Genomic DNA, 15,944 nt, shown 5'->3' with positions numbered 1-15,944 from the left:
TGTTGGGGTCCCAGTTGGGTCGTTTCAAGAAAAAGCCGGCTTTGAATATGTTGGGAAGTTGTGTCAGTCACGCATTTGGTCTGAGGATACTTTTTTCTAGCATCCAGGAGGAGTCTCTTTTGTTTCTCTGTCATGAAGAGAGGCCCTAGGAGTTGTTGGCAGTCATCCCAAGTAGGTTGGTGTGAAAACATCAATGACTTCACCAGACCTGAGAGCCAGGTTGGGTCCTCGGTAAAAGGGGGGTTGTTATTTTTCCATTTATATAGGTCTGAAGAGGAGAAGGCCAATACTGGTAGGCTTGCATTTTTTCCCCATGGCCATCGTAAATCATTGGCCTGTAGGGATGGAGAGAAAGCAACACGGGAGTTCCAGGGTTTTCAATCATTTGCCACTGGCGAGTTCCTTTAGCAAGTCCAGCTTCCTCCAGGGGAGGAGGGGCTGTGTGTGACGCAGAGGAGTTATCTGGAGGGCCCTGGGTTGGCTTAGCTTCCTCCAATTGCGGAGAGGCTGAGTCAGCAGCTGGAGAATCACTTAGAGGGTGTTGGGGGTTGTGGGACAAGAGTAGAAGATAAGGAGTGGGACGAGAGTCCAGTAGAGTCAAATCTTGTGACTCAGGGAGAACAGAGGGTGGAGGAGGAGGAGGAGCAGAGGGGTTGAGAGATCGTGGGGGAAGGAGTAGGAACGGGGACACAGCAAGGAAAGGCTTCACCCACGGAGGAGGATATTTGCAGAGGTCCTGCCAAGTTAGGGTATATTCCTGTTTATCAGGATGGCTATGTGGCCCTGGCTGTAAGACAATATCTCAGTCTTTTTAAATTAGTGGGAAGTAGAAAGATCCTTCTAGGGGCCATCCGAATACAAAGGTGGGCCTTTCTGAGGCACACAGAGTCTGCCAGGTCCAGCGTTTTACTGAAAAAGAAAGATTCTGAGCCCTTAAGCGGATTTTGGTCCAGTGATCAAGGGTCAGGGACAGAGGCATTGAAGTGATCTGTCCGATAATGAAAGATACACAAACAGTAAAAGCAACGACACAGGACACAGACAAGAGAAAACAATAAAGACAGGCAACACTGAGACCAAGACTGAGCAGGCGGCAAAACCCGATGGGCTGGCAATACTGAATCTGAAACAAAATATCACTGAGTCGAGGAGACTATTATTCCTCGATTCCCGAGTCCTCTGTGGCGTCCCCCAGGGACTTGGCTTGTGGCTCTGTGACACGTCTGCCAGCCACCATCAAAGAGAGCTCACACACTTCATCGACAGCCATTTTGCCAAGCCCTAACCTGAAACCTGAAACCAGAAAGAGGCGCCTTACTTACCCTGAGAGTAACCCATTGGGGTCTCTCGTTCACCGCTGCTGGATTTCGGTGGAACCTCCATATATAAAGATCGGAAGAGCATTGCGGGAAGAGACCACCAAGAGACTCTCTCATGCAAAAAAAAAGGGTTTATTGGGGGTCCATGATGCTGGGGCTCAGAGCTCATTTGAATAGAGCAGAGAACCCTGAGAACAGCTTAAGCAGAGCTTACATACTTTCCTTGAAGAGGACAGGGAGGGAAGTTTATTGATGGGTCTGGGCGGGTGAGCAGTTTGCGTGCAACTGGGTGAGGGAGTACATTCTGAAGTTTGGCAGTTGGGGACAGCACATTCTGGGAAAAAGATTAGAAAACACTTCTCAAGATTTCAACAGTGTTTTATTAAGCATACAGAAAAACAGGATGTGACAAGGATCTATTTTATTAACATTTCACTACCGACTATACTTTGCCAGATTTCCTAAAGTCTCTATTGATATCTGCATTCCTACATATTTTCCCCAGTTCATCATTGTGATTGATTCTTCACATGTGCTGACATTTACATTCACTCAATACCCGAAACCCTATAGCTAAAGAACTATTGGTCCAAATCCTATACTCACTCTCCTTTATAAACATACCGACTATCTTCCTTATACTACCGACTATCCCTTTTTGACTGGAAGTTCTCTTTGACAATCAATCATCCAAGTTACAAGGTCCTATGCTTAATACCGCAATCAAGGGCCCAATGTCCTTCTGGGCTTCAAATCTTACCTAGATTTCTGTTTTCAGATTCATATATTTTACCTATATATTCTTGAAAATATCGCAGGTTCCCAATATCATTATTCATCCAGCAGAATGATTTCTATTCCAAATCAAACCTGTTATTAACCCTAACCATACACTGTTCCCTCAATCTAACTTTAGAGAACAGCAAGGACAGAGTTGGTCTTAAAATACAGGAATGTAGGGGATCTTCCAACTGCTGAGAAACTCAAAGGTCCATGTGCAAATGATCCCTAGAGAAGTTATAGGCACCTATGAAGGAACTGAGAGAGCAAAAGTCATCTTTCATTGCAAACAACCTGGTCAGCATGAAGGGATGTGTCTGAATCAGCCTCTCTCTTCTTTATGTAGAGAAGAAGGACCAAACGAGGCCTCTGTGGAGAGCTGTTCCCGGTTACCAATGTTTGATATACCATTCTAACTTGTGAAAGTGTCAAAGGAATTAGGGGCAGCCTCCATTTTATGGGACCTTTGGAAGCAAATGTTAGGACAACGTGCTTGCCAAGGCAGTGACCTCATTCAGTTCCTGAAGGAAGTGACCTCACCTCACATCCTTGGTGATGGAACTCTCTGAACTTGGGATCCAGGAATCCAGGCACACAAATCTAGTCTCAGTCCCAGTCCCAGTGGTCTCACTTCTTTTGATTTACCAAGGACAGAGTCATTCTTTCTTGGTACCTACTGATGTGAGGATGGCCAAATGCCAGGAAAGCTCTGAAGAGTGGCCTTTCCTGAGTAAGCAGAAAGTGGCTCACTGCTGTCTCCTGTACCCTGCTTTGGGCCCTTTGCTAACCTATTGTTCCGTTGCCCTGAATGTCAGGAAGGTCTTTGCCTCAGGCCACCCCTTTGTGAAGCCTGAAGAAAACAGTTTTCAAATGGAAATGAATGGGCATCACCTGTGGCTCTTTGCTTAATTGCTTTGGAAAGGGATGTGTCTGAATCAGCCTCTTGGCCCTGTGTGAGGTTGTGGCTTAGATTCTCAGCACCTGGTGGATGTAAAGAGAGATCCCATGTGTGCATCCAAAACCAAAATGGCCAAAAAGCAGTCCTTGTGGATGAAGTCTGTCGCCTTCCTCTTTAAAGTTCTTGAACTCCATCAAGTGAGAATAGGGATCCTTTGGGTCAAATGGGTTCTTCAAAGACCTGCAGAGGTGCTTGTGTTTTCTCATGACTGCAAATCACATAAAAATATATACCTGACACTCAGTTTTCCACAAATTGGAGAAGCATAGAAGTATTAACGTCTAGCATATTTGATCACTCCTGTTTCACATGAAGGGTGTCAAGACCACCCTGAATTTACGCCAATGAGGGGCAAGGGAGTTATTTTGGACACTCTCTTGGACTCCACCACTCATGGAAACCTTCAGCCAGAGGTTGTGATTAGTGTCTATATGGAAGAAGATGAGGGCCATATGGGAGGGTTTTGGTTTTAATTTTGGTCATTTGTGTCCGGTTGGAAGACATGACTGGGACCACCTGGGCTTGAACTCTGGCGTGATTCCCCTTAGAGACTGAATTCACAGAAGTATTGCCATGAATTTTGTTGGGATTTTAGGAGTCCACCCATGAGAATCACCCTTAGAAACTGAGATCTAGGCCCAGGGTGGCTTTCCACAGAACCCTGGGTATTTCAGCTAGGATATCACATGATTTTATTCTGAAAGACTTGGCAGCCATAGTTGAGAGTCACAACACCCATGCACATCACATTGTAGATCTCAATAGGCCTGGCTTCATGTGACATTTTGGCCATTCTTTGGGAAGCCTTGCCTGTGAGAGTTCTACAGAGCATTTATTGAAATGAGCTTCCTCACCATTTAATGGTTCCTGAATGAATTGAAACCCACAGTGCCTGGAATGTCATCCTTGAAAAATGCCTAGATAAATACCATGAAATTTTTGAAATTTCCATGACCAGGTGGCACTGGAGAAACTTTGGATGTCCTGTTGCTGATCGTAAATATGCAATGTTGCCTTGATTGAGTGGGTTTCATGAAAATGGTGTAGAACAGAGATGCCAGTATGTTGGAACCTGCTGAATAGTGGGCCTAGAGCAGTGGTAGGCAGGTGTGTGATAAAAAATTTGTGGTGGGGCCATGTGGATCTGCCATTGGCTCCCAAATGGCTTGTGACTGACATGGTGCAGCCAGCAGACCCTTCCATGTAAAGGCTTCTTGTTATATGGAGATGTTTCCGGGCAATGTTCAGAATCAGGTTGCTATGGACATGGGGCCAAGCTATGTGGGATAGAAGCCTGGTTGGTGCATTCTCCTGCAGACCCTGACCAACCACACATGACAGAATTGCCTCCAGAACTGTGTCCCAGTTGAACTTCTTTTATTTCATGAAGCAAATGCCAAAGTCCCAGTGCAGCAGCAAGAAACACCACGAAAAGTGGAGGATGACCAAATGGCTTCCCAGTCCACATGGGAATACCCTTAGCCCCCAGTGGCCACAGTTTACTTACAAAGAGAGAATTCAGCACTGCTGACTCATGTTCATTGGAAAATAAGAAACCATGTCCTCCAGGTCACATAGATGCAGACACAGCTTTGATGGTCTCACTAGAAAGAAGCTAAAGCTCCTGACAACAACATATATTTCAAGTGCCCAAACTCAGAGGCAGTTTCTCAAGAAGTATTTAGGCCAGCAGAGCTCCATGTTTATGGAGTGTTTACCCTGTCCCATACTAGGGAAACTCCTCTACCACTTCCAAGGTTGTAAACTCCTGAGCATATTATTCACAGATTTTATTACTCTTCTCCTCTAATTGTGTCTTACTTTGGGCGAAGGAAATGTCAAGGAATTGTTCTGGATGAGAGTGGGAAGATTTTGTTTAGCACATATTTGCATACACATTGGATTCATTTTTCTATTTTACATTTGAAATACTGAATCCTTGACACTAACACATACCCTACTAGATTCTGAATACTAATCCTAATATGATGGAGAAAAATAACCGAAACAGAATAGAAATACAAGCAGTTCAGAGGAGGCATGTTGTATACTTGGACTTGCCTTTTGGATTATATAGGGTAGGAGTTATAAATCTAGTCAATTTTTTGTTGAAATAGTTTTCCATGTGCTTTTAAAGTTAACAAATATGTGAATTCCTGTCTCCCTTTCTCTGTATTCTATTCAGCACATGTATATTTATATGCACATATAGAATCCTACCTGGTATCACATGTACATTCTTGTGAGTTACATGACTTTGCAGATACAAAGTGTGAGAAGAGATCACTCCTCCTAAACGCTGTTTGAACTGAAAATTCAACCCATGGGTGAGCTTCCTAGTTGAAAAAAGTTATACATAAATCCATATCCAGTAAAATGAATATTTTTGGATCCGTGGATGATATATATTTCACGGTGTAATTCGATTGGCATATATATTGCTAATTTTTAAAATGTGTGTGGTTATATATATATATATATATATATATATATATATATATATATATTCTCTCCAGATATTTCAAAATATTTAATATATGTGTCTTATTATACACTCCCTAAATTCATTTATGATTATGCATGTGGATTTATAATCAACTTTTCACAAGATTATTCTCAGAAATATTCATTCACCTGATATACATATTTTTTTCCTAGTATTGAAAACTAACTTCAGTGAATGGTGCATATAAATCCTAATATTTCTACAGTAACTGACCCAGTTTCACATCAAAGCAAGTAGATTCCTATGGGACATGATAAGTATTTTGAAGTTCATTTTTATTCAACACTGTTACATTACTATTTCTTCAGTTTATGCACATTATAGGATATATATTTTATCCACAAGTTCACAAATTTATAGGCATTTATTTCCCTTTCAATCACTTTCTGCTTCAGAAAACATGTGTTCCACCATGTTTCAAACTGGTCTTTTCATGAGACTTCTTTCCAAACACATTATTTTTGATTTCCATAATCTTTTGAAGCAAAACTCACACACTCTTCATGATAAACCATAACCCTAGGATTACAATTAGACGTATAACTAGTTGTTATGAATGATTATATATCAATATATGATTTCTTATATATTTTCAGATATCAATTCAATACATTATTTAAAGTGGAACCAGTTATATTATTTATTAACTATATGGTCTACTCATGCATTATCTTTATATTCATAGACACAGGGTACACCTATTTTTACCCTCAATACTAATTTATACGTTTTCAAAATATTCCTCAAAAAATGGTGGAAGAAGTACTCATGTCACCTGATCTATATATACATTTTATCATAGTAATATTCTGGACAAAAAAATCAAAGGTCACCCTTAAGGTTGTACCAAACCCTAAATGGAAAGTGAGCATGGATTACTAAAACCTTCCATGTCCAGGTGGCCTAATGCTCTCAAATGTCAATCTTATTGGTGACTACATTTTTGTTTCTTCCTAAGATTATATATTCAACCTGAATCCTGTTGAAAATGTCTAATCCTATCACTCACTTTATACTTTGCCTGATTTAGTAATGTCTCTATTTATATCTATTTTCCTACATATTTTCCCCTGTTCATCATTGTGACTGACTCTTCACTTGTGCTGACATTTACATTCACTGTCTACCTGAAACCCTATTGTTTAAGAACTTTTGGTCTAAATCCTATTCTCACTCTTCTTTGTAAACCTACTGACTATCTTCCTAATCCTACCGACTATCCCTTTTTGAGTGGATGTTCTCTTCGACATTCAATCATCCAAGGTACAAGCTCCTATGCCATTGTATATAGATTTATCTGAGACATTTTTGCAGAAAATAATTCAAAGCTAAGTGTACCAATTAAGGGCCCAATGCCCTTCTGGACTTCATATCTTCCCTAGATTTCTGTTTTTATACTTATATTTCACCTATATATTCTTGTAAATATCATAGTTTCCCAATACCATTATTCGTCATGCAGAAGGATTCCTAACCCAAATTGAACATGTTACTAACCCAAACCATACACTGTTCTCTCAATCGAACATTACAGAAGAGCAGGGACAGGGTTGCTCTTAAAATACAGGAATGTAGGGCATCTTCCACCTGTTGAGAACATCAAAGGTCCATGCAGAAATGATCCCTTGAGAAGATGTAGGCAGCTACGAAAGACCTGAGAGAGAAAAGTCATCTTCTATGGCAAACAACATTGTCAACATGAAGGGATGTGTATGAATCAGCCTCTCTCTTCTTAATGTAGAGAAGATGAACCAAACCAGTCCTAGGTGGAGAGCTGTTCCAGGGTGCCCATGGTTTATATACCATTCTAACTTGTGAAAGTGTCACAGGAAGTAGGGGCAGCCTCTATCTCATGGGACTCTTGAAAGCAACTGTTAGGACAAAGTGGTTGTCAAGGCAATGACCTCATTCAGTTCCTGAATGTTCTACCTCACTTCATTGGTGATGGAACTCTCTTAACTTGGGATCCAGGAAGCCAGGCACCCGGAGCCAGTCCAGTCCCAGACCCAGTAGGCTCACTTGTTTGGATTTACCAAGGAGAGTGTCAGTCTTTCTTGGTACCTACAGATGTGAGGATGGCCAAATACCAGGAGAGCTCTGAATAGGGGCCTTTCCTGAGAAAGTAGGTAGTGGTTCACCACAGGCTCCTGACAACTTCACAGAGTTGGCCAAGGAGACCAGATCTGAGATAGGACAGGCCATTTTGGGGGAACATAGTTTGGCCCACCACTCAGAGGAAACTCCGGATAGTCACAGAGTTACATGGGGGAAGGAGGTGTCTTTGTGGGTGTGGGTGTGATTTTGTGGTTTTTTCTCATGATCTGAGAATAGGTAGGAAAGATGGTTTGTTTGATTTGGAGTGGTCTTCTTCTAGTAAGTCGTTGGACAAGGCAAGTGTTTCTATGTCTGTGTATCCCACTGTGTCCGTGGTTGTAGACATTAGAAAATAGAATGCAACAATTGATATGTCCTGTATAGTAGAAAGATTCCTGGCATTCATCCAGCCCAATTTATGAATGGACTGCAGCTTGCCTTATCCATGGGCAACACCTGCTATCTTCCTAAGTTCCTGTTTCTTCCAGAATTCTCACTATTCTCCAGAATAGTCTCATGGTTTTGTGTCCAAAATATGTACCACCTCCAAGCTCTGTGACATTGCCATGTCCTGGATAGCTGAAGAGAATAGCGAGCATCTCAGAAAACTCAGATATCAGTGTGACCAAGAAAGTCTCAGTGGAGAAACCATGTTTTCGGCCTTTTGCTTATCAATTGTTCTGTTGCCCTGAATGTCAGGAAGGTCTTTGCCTCAGGCCACCCCTTTGTGAAGCCTGAAGAAAACAGTTTTCAAATGGAAATGAATGGGCATCACCTGTGGCTCTTTGCTTAATTGCTTTGGAAAGGGATGTGTCTGAATCAGCCTCTTGGCCCTGTGTGAGGTTGTGGCTTAGATTCTCAGCACCTGATGGATGTAAAGAGAGATCTCATGTGTGCATCCAAAACAAAAATGGCCAAAAGAGCAATTATTGTGAATGAAGTCTCTCGCATTCATTTGTAAGGTTCCTGACCACCATCAAGTGAGAATAGGGATCCTTTGGGTCAAATGAGTTATGCACAGCCCTGCAGAGGCTAGCCCATAGGTTTTTGGGTTTTCTCATGGCTCCAAATCATATAAAGAATCTATACCTGACAGTCAGTAGGCCTCAAATTGGAGATGCAGAGCAGTATTAACAGCTGGCCTATCTGATCACTCCTGGTTCACAGGATGGGTGTCCAGGCCACCCTGACTTTAGGCAAATGAGGGGCAAGGGAGCTTATTTTTGACACTGTCTGGGGCTGCACCCCTCATGAAAAACTCCAGCGAGAGGTTATGATAAGTGTCTATATGGAAGAAGATGAGGGCCATGTGGGAGTGTTTGGTTTTAATTGTGGTCATTTGTTTGGAGGTTGGAAGAGATAACTGGATCCACCTGGGCTTCAACTCTGGCATGATTCCTCTTAGAGACTGAGTTCTGGAATTTACCTCAAAGAAGTATTGCCATGAAATGTGTTGGGATTTTAGTAGGCCACGCATGAGAATCGCCCTTGAAAACTGAGATCGAGGGCCAGGGTGTCTTTCCACAGTGCACTGGGAATCTCAGCCAGGATATCACATGATTTTATTCTGAAAGACTTGGCAGCCATAGTTGAGAGTCTAAACACACATGGAACTCATATTGTAGAGCTCAATGTTCCTGGCTTCATGTGACCTTTTGTCCACTCTTTGGGAAGCCTTGCCTGTGAGAGTTCTCCAGAGATTTCATTTAAATGAGCTTCCTCACCACATAATGGTTCCTGCATTAATTGAAATGCACAGTGACTCCAACTTCATCCTTCAAAAATGGCTAAATAAATACCATCAAATTTCTGAAATTCCCATGACCAGGTGGCACTGGAGAACCTTTGGATATCCTGTTGCTGATCATGAGTGATATAATTCCCCACGCAATGACACTTCACCTGGAGAATTCCAATTTTATTGCTAAAAGCTGTGTGCTTATATAAAACCAAAGGGGAGATGGTAGGGCTTAGATAAATGGCAGCAACCCGTTTATTGACAAGTTCTTTCAAATATCAGCTCCAGAGCCCAGGAATTAGTTCTCATTGGGGCTAAGGTTTCCCACAAGCGAGATTTGAAATTGGCACTGGCGGGAGAGTTCACAAGGGTGGGAACTTTTTGCACCACTGCAGAAATAAAGAAGGTAGGAAGAAGAAGTCCTTAGGCCCCATGTTGGGGTTTTTCTCTGGGGTATGGCTGCCATTTATTCTTTTCCCAACATTCCACCCTTTTTGTTTTCTTAGGAAGTGGGGCGTCGTTTGTCAGATCCGGCTGCTTCCTGCTGTGTGGGGGTGGTGTGGGGCCTAGAAAGAGAAGTGGAGGAATGCTCAGGGGGCAGGTATGGGGATATCATGGCAGCCAGAAATAAAACCCAGTGGCTATAGACAGCTACTTTCGTAGGGGTGAAGTCAATGAATGTTCCCTGAAGCCAAAGTTGTCGATGGCATGGAACCAGTCCTAGATGGAAGAGATTTTTGGTATCAGCCACTCGTCTTGTAACAGAGACTCTAGGAAATACTGGAAGCGTTGCCTGGACATGGCGTCACCAGCACCTGAAGAAGATCAGAGCGAATAAAAACAGAATGAAGATAAAAATTAAAGCAAATGTCAATTTTTGGCAGAAGTTCCATTTTGGGGGACTGACATAGAAGAGGCCAAGGGCCATGAGAAAGCTTAGAAGTTGGTAAAGACTCATGAATCCAGGATGGCAGATTAAGAGGTTCTCCGAGCTAGTTGTCTCCCACTGTCTGATACCCATTGCATTCCATCGTGCCTGGTAGTGAGCTTCATCACTGAGTGAACTGTTCTCTTGGAGATGTTGGGGGTTCATCGGTCATCAGAGGCTGGTAGTGCCTAAGCAAAAGCTGGTTGAAAGTTTGATTAGGAATTTTTTGCAGTTGGGTTTGAAGGGACTTCATTATGCAGGGCAAGAGAGCACAAAAAAGGAGCATCCCAATAAGGGGCCCCAAGATATGTAGTGAGTACATGGCAAGATAGGAATGGAAGAACCCCATTTTGGGATTGGAGGAGGTAGGTTTGAGCAATTGGGTCAATAATTCCTGCAATTTAACAACATTTCTTTCTATTAGCACAGATTCATTAACATAATAGCAACATTCCTCTCTGAGGAATAGGCATGTAACCCCTTTTCTGCAGTGAGAAGATCAATTGCCCTTTGGTTCTGTAAAGCCACTTGTGCCAAAGAAGTAACCTGCCGCTGCAAGGAACCCAGAGACTCAGCCATGGTATTGAGTGTTTCCTGCAGTTTTTGTTGAAGGTCATTGGATGCCCATAGAGCATGACCTATAGCTCCACCAGAGAGTCCGAGACTCGTCACTGAGGTTGTTAAAATGAGGCCTACCAGAACCGGCAGAAAGATTACCCTACGGGTGTGGGAAGGTAGGGCCAACTGTCGGAATTCGGTGGGAGTATACAAAGATAGCTGAGGAACTACAGTAACCCAGAAACAGGTGCCAGAGACATTGATCGTTGAGGTACTTAAAGACCCATTACACCAGAGGAAATGTCCAGGTTGCATAAACACAGGGCTCTATGGGGTGCTGTAGCTCAAGGAACAAATGGGTAAAGGATTCATTATTGGCAGGTGGAAACAGATGAAAGGAAATAAAGTATTGGTGGAATAACTTTCCCACAGTGGGATACGTGTCACATGTAGGGGTTGTCCTTTTTAGAGAAATTGTAGGTTTTTGCTGGAATATTTCCTGCCGCTAATGGGACTGCTGCTAGAAGTGGATGACTAAGTGAAGCACAGAGAAAGCACTGAGAAGTAGGCACAGAAAGAGGGGTGGAGTTTAATAATCAAAAAGTTTGGTGTAGCAAATTGAGCCATGTGGGAGGGGGACCTGAGGGGGTTGAAAGCTCTGAATCCTCATTGGATGAGCTATGGATACGATCTCGAAGTTTTGATTCTGACTCCTTAATGTGTTCGACTACCTGGATGGTTGCCTTAGGTGGCGTAATCAGGGTGCGGCCAATAGTCATCCACCCTGTGGGTCTGACTGACGTTGTCCGAGCATAGACAGCAAACTCAACATAGCCCCAACGTTTGGCCTTGGAGTCAGGTTTATCTAAAGTATACCATCCATTGTTATCGGATGAAGAGCCTTTATGCCACTTTATGTAACTAGAAGTCCACCCTTCAGGGTAACCAAGTGAGTGGTAAGAATAGCTACCACGTTCATCATGGAACCTGCATGACCAATAGGGGCACCCATTATATATCTCAGGCCACCAATGACAATAGTCTTTTGTTTGATCAAAAGGAAGCAAATGAAAGGCCAGTTCCAGCTACCAGGGACAAAGGTCCTTGAAGGTGTCAGTTTTAGGGAAATAGAGGTGCAGTTGTGGATGAAGCAAGTAGTTGCATCCACTGCGCGGACCTTCTGCATGCCATGTTCTGAGTATCATTCCCGAAGAGTGAATAAATGCATGGTAGGTGAGGAGGGTAAAGACCAGTCCTGACAGAGCACAGAAAATAAGCAGAGCACAAAAAACAAGCAGTTAGAGAAGACTAGGGTGTTGGGAGAGCTCATTGTGCCTTCTTTAAGAGGAATTTGGCTGCAAGGAAAACCGTGTGAGCCGCAACTTAAATGGGTGAGATGGGTGTGGAAAGCAGAAGTAAAGGGGAGGTTCAGGAGGTGATTCTTGGAGTTCCTCTGGGGTGGCCCTGTCGTCAGCAAGTGGGGCCTCCTGGTGATGTGGCTTCAACCTAGACATGTGAATCCAGGGAGTGAGACGGTTATCTGGTAAGGAGAGTTTGGCGGCTGTGGGGGTACAGAGAATGACAGGATAGGGGCCTTCCCATTTTGGGGCAAGAGTCCCTTTCTCCTCTGGGGTATTATAATAGACTAGACTAACAGGTGTTAAGGGAGGAGTGTTTGGAGAGGAGACTGGGTCCGGAAGAAGCCAGGCCTGATATTTCCAGAGTTCCGAGCGGAGATGGAGCAAGAGAGGCAAAGACAAATCTCGGGTGAGAGGTCCTTGTGAAATGACTAACCCAGGGGTTATAAGAGGTCTTCCATACATTATCTCAAAATGAGACAGTAAAGATGGTTTCTTAGGGAGAGCTCTGATTCAAAGCCAAGCCAAGGGAAGGAGTTTGACCCAGTCTATGTTTAATTCCATTGTCAATTTGGTAAGGACTTCCTTTAGAGTATGATTTACCCTTTCCACTTTCCCTGAAGCCTGGGGGAAATATGGACAGTTGAAATGCCACTTGAAGGAGAGGGCTTGAGAGACCTTTTGTGTGATCCTAGAAGTAAACTCAGGGCCATTGTCATATTGTGGGGAAGTGGGCATACCAAACCTGGGGATGATGTCTGTCAGTAAGATTGAAGCTACAGTGGAAGCCTTTTTATTGGAAGTGGGAAATGCCTCAACCCAACCAGAGAAAGTGTCCCCAAAGACAAGGAGGTATTTGGTGCGCCATACTGTGGGCATGTTGGTGAAGTCTACCTGCCAGTCAGCAGTGGGAATGTGTCCCCGGGCTTGGTGGGAAGGGAAAGGTTTGGGCCTTAAAGGAGTATGAGGGTTGGTCCGCTGACAGATCTGACAATTAGAGGCTATATTCTGTAGCATGGCTTGTCAGAGGGGGTGAGGGAGAAGAAACTCTGTAAAAAGAGGGTCAAAGACTGAGAATTGGAAAGGAATAGAGTATGAAGGAACTTGAAAAGATGCTTGTTCTTACTGAAAGAAGTAGGGGCTTCAGATGAGCTGTCGAAAGTGGCCATTATATGTCCCCCATGGGGGCCATAATTGGAAGTGGCAGCAGCCATTCGTGCCGCCTGGTCAGCTTTGGCATTGCCCTCAGTGATAAGAGAGCCGTCCTTCTGATGGGACCTACAATGGACAACTCCCAACTGGGTGGGTAAGTGGGAGGCCTCTATCAGATTGGTTATAAGAGCTGAATTAGTGATTGCATTACCTTTGGTGGTAAGTAGGCCTCGCTTCTTTCAAATTGCAGCATGGGATAATAAGATATGGAAGACATATTTTGAATCAGTTTAGAGGGTGAGGGATTTGCCTTGTGCTAGAAGGGAGGCACGAGTGGATGCTATAAGTTCAGCCTGCTGGTCTGTAGTTCCTGAAGGCAAAACTTTGGCCTCTATAATCTCAGTGGCTGAAAATACAGCGTATCCAGAGTATTGAGTTCCGTTCTGCCTAAAGGAACTGCTGTCAGTAAACCAGATAAGGTCAGGCTTGGTGAGTGGTCTCTCAGAAATGGAAGAATGACAGGGGAGGAAATCATCTAAGGTTTCCAAGCAATTATGAGTTGGTGTGTGAGACATGGGAGTCATTGGGAGCAGTGATGCAGGGTTCAGTGCAGAGCAGGGGAGGAAAATAATATTAGGGTTTTCCAGAAAGGAAGTGAGGAGCGACAGAACTCTGGATGTAGGGAGAGTTTGAAGGCCCTTTTAAGCTAAAAGATCCTTCAAGTGTTGTGGGGAGTGGATAGTTCAAGGGGCCCCAAAAGTCAGCTTAGAGGCTTCTTTGTGTAAAATTTGTCCAGTAGCCAGAGCTCTTAAGCAAGGGGCCCACCCACGGATGGTAGGGTCTATTTGCTTGGACAAATATGACACAGGTGCAAATGTAGGCCCATAGTTTTGAACTAAGACCCCAAGTGCTTGCCCCCCTTTTTCATGGACATATACATGAAATGTTCTTGAAAGATCTGGAAGGTGAAGGGCAGGTGCCTTTAAGAGGAGTTGCTGAAGCCTGCGGAAGTGGTAGATGGGAGAGGAGGCAAGAGATTCACTAGGGGGTCCCTTTGCTAGGTCATACAGGGGTTTGGAGAGAAGAGAATAATTTGGGATCCAGGCCCTAAAATAACCTGCTAATCCTAGGAATGATAGCATTTTGGCTTTAGTATAGGGCACTGAAAGATCACAGAAGAGTTGCCTCCTATCCAGTGTTATTTCCTTTTTCCCGGGTGTAAGGCAAAAACCAAGATAGGTGACCGAAGACTGGGAAACCTGGGCCTTGTGGGGAGACTCCCTATATCCCTTGTCTTCTAGGAATTTAAGAAGCTGAGCGGTGTGGGATTGAGAGTGTTCCCAGAAGGACTACATAGAAGAAGGTCATAGACATATTGAAGGAGAGTAGAGTCAGGACAGGTCAGGTGAAAGGATGTGAGGTCCTGGGCAAGAAATTGGCCAAAGAGATGGGGGCTATTTCTGAATCCCTGTGGGAGGACAGTCCAGGTAAGCTGATAAGAATGGCGGGTGTGAGAGTCAGTCCATGAAAAAGCAAAGATATCCTGAGATTCTGAGAACAAGGGAATAGAAAAGAATGCATCTTTTAAATCTAGGACTGAGAAGTGAGTAGTAGTGGCAGGGATCTGAGAGAGGAGGGTGTAAGGGTTGGGCACTAGCGGGTGGATGGGGTCCACAGAGGAGTTGACAAGGCAAAGTTCTTGAACCAGCCTGTAGGACACGTTAGGTTTCTTAACTGCCAGAATGGGTGTGTTGAAAGGAGAGTGTGTAGGCCTAAGATACCCCTTTCGTAATAAATCCTGGATGATGGGTTCTAATCCAAGGAGGGATGTGGTTGTGAGTGGATATTGTGGTTGACTAATATATCTTGAAGGGTCCCGTAAGACAATATGAATAGGACTGCATTTAGCCATAAAGGGTGTAATTGTGTCCCATACCTCAGGGTTAAATGGTTTAGAGAGTCGTGGGAGAGTGCATGAAGGAGGTGTATCTGCCCCTAGGAATATCATGAGGAAATGAGACGTAGGAGAGGTGTGGGGTGATATGTGAATGGTGACTTTTAATAGTGAGAGTATGTCCCTTCCCAGAAGGGGAATGGGGCAATGGCTCATAACGAGAAAGGAGTGAGTGAAGGACAAAAGGGATCCCTGCATATAACATGATGGGGGGGTTTGAGGAAAAATCTTTTTACCTCCTACCCTGACAATAGGAGTTTTTGAGGGTGTGGTAGGACCCTAATACTCCCTCAAGATCGAAAAAGCGGCACCAGTATCCAAGAGGAAGTTAATGAAGCGTCCATCCACCAGGAAGGTGACCCTAGGCTCATAATTCTTGATGGTAATAGTCTGGAGGGAAGGCCCAGGACTCCGTCAATCCTCCTCTGCCAAGCCCAAGTGAGGCTTGGGTTGCTGGGTGGCAGACCAACCTCCCTTCTGGGTTGTTGGGCAGTCTGCCCCCCACTGTCCACTTTGATAGCATTTTGCGCTGGGGTTGTAGGGTGTCCTCGGCGAAGAACAATTCCTGGGCCAATGTCCCTCCTTACCACATTTGAAGC

The sequence above is a fragment of the Callospermophilus lateralis genome, chromosome 15 (assembly GCF_048772815.1).
Source record: "Callospermophilus lateralis isolate mCalLat2 chromosome 15, mCalLat2.hap1, whole genome shotgun sequence".
Taxonomy (NCBI): Eukaryota; Metazoa; Chordata; class Mammalia; order Rodentia; family Sciuridae; genus Callospermophilus; species Callospermophilus lateralis.
The sequence above is the reverse complement of the archived record's forward strand: the minus strand, read 5'-3'. Positions refer to the sequence as shown.